Consider the following 1,682-nt stretch of genomic DNA (forward strand, 5'->3'; position numbering starts at 1 on the left):
TGACTTCGGCTCAGGTCATGATCTCATGGCTCTTTTGAGTTTGAGCCCCATGTCAGGCTCTGTACTGACAGCTCAGAGCCTGGAGCCTGCTTTAGATTCCGTGTCTCCCTCTTTCTCTTGAAACCTCCCCTGCTCACGCTCTGTGTCTTTCTCAAAAATAAAAAAATAATAAAAAATAAATTATAAAAAAAATACTGCTCCTCTGTATCTGGGAAGTAATGGAGGGTGGCATTTCAGCTCTCATACAGTCCTCTTCTGCAAATGTAAAACAGTAATTACAGAACGAATGAACTTGATAAATTTGGACTTCGGTATCGATATCTAATTAAGATGTTTTGTAGTCCCATTCTCAAGAATTCTTGTGTCAGCATGGTTAGGCAACACAGTGTTAAATACAGCAACCACTGTTTCGATGATTATACTCTTGATGTTAACCTTTGGTCAAGCTAAAGAACAATTAAATTGGGAATGTCAAATGCACACTTAATTTATAAGCCAGAATCTAGATTAGCATTCCCCTCAACCATTGTGGCTTTAACCGACATTAATACTTATCTGATTCTGTGGGTCAAGAATTCACGAGAAACTCCTTTGGGAAGTTATGTCTCCGGTCCCTCAAGAGGTTCAGCTAGATGTTGCCCGAGATTGGAGCTGGGGGACCACCCCCAAGGCAGCTGGCTCAGAGCTGGCATGTAGTGTTACCGAAACGGTTCCTCTCCTTGTGGAGGGCTGCTTAAACGTCTTTACAACATGGTGATCGCCAATCCTGGGTCAAATAATCCAAAGATCTAAGACTGAAGTTACAATGCCTTTTAGCACCTACTCCCAGATGTCAACAGAATTTTTTTTTTTTTTTTGAGTATTTTATTAGTTATACAAGTTAGCCTTCTTTCAACAAAGGCTGGAAAATTAGTTCATTTTACGACTGGAAGGATGACCTTAAAAAGACACAAAAATTTCAGCAATTTCAATTTAGGGAGGAGGTAGACTAAAGTCATGGAAAAAGAGGGCTCCCTCTATTAAGATGAAAAATGACAAAAGGTTTTAGTTGGCCACAGGTGTCATATATAAAGGCAGTCAGGGCTACCTGTGCAGGGCACACGAGGGCACCACTTCGTGACGTGGGGAAGTACTGCCATCCCACTGTGTCCTACTTTCAGTAAGAAACCTGCACGTGGAATGTTGGGTCTACTTTTGAACAGCAAACGTTGATTACGTTTTTACAGGCCTCCAGGAGGGACAAGAAGGGCTTGCAAATATCATGGATAACATTTTATTTAACACGAAGGGAAGAGTATGTACTAGTATTACTTGTATTATGTGGCCAATAGAAGACTTATTCAGCCCCTCTAAGGTTCTAGACTCCACACTGCAATGTGCTGTTTACTGGGAAAGTAGAAAACCAAGCTTTTTCTTACGATGACTGCACGAATGGAATCCTCTGTGAGGAAAGCTGTGAAGCTGCAGGCTGCTCATGTTCTCGAACTCTGTGTCTGCTCAGTTTCTCTGTCTTACTTGATGATTTTTAACGTTTCATACAGACAATGTTTTGAGGGGATCTGAGTTTCAGGAGGCAGGGCTATTCCTTCCTGTATTTCTTACACACAGATATTTGTGGGTAATGTTTGTTGTGCTAGAGAGCTTATAACTTCAAGAAATTAAATACAACCAAAAGCAGTGAA

The sequence above is a fragment of the Hyaena hyaena genome, unplaced genomic scaffold, assembly GCF_003009895.1.
Source record: "Hyaena hyaena isolate Hyena2069 unplaced genomic scaffold, ASM300989v1 scaffold_71, whole genome shotgun sequence".
NCBI classification, from domain to species: domain Eukaryota; kingdom Metazoa; phylum Chordata; class Mammalia; order Carnivora; family Hyaenidae; genus Hyaena; species Hyaena hyaena.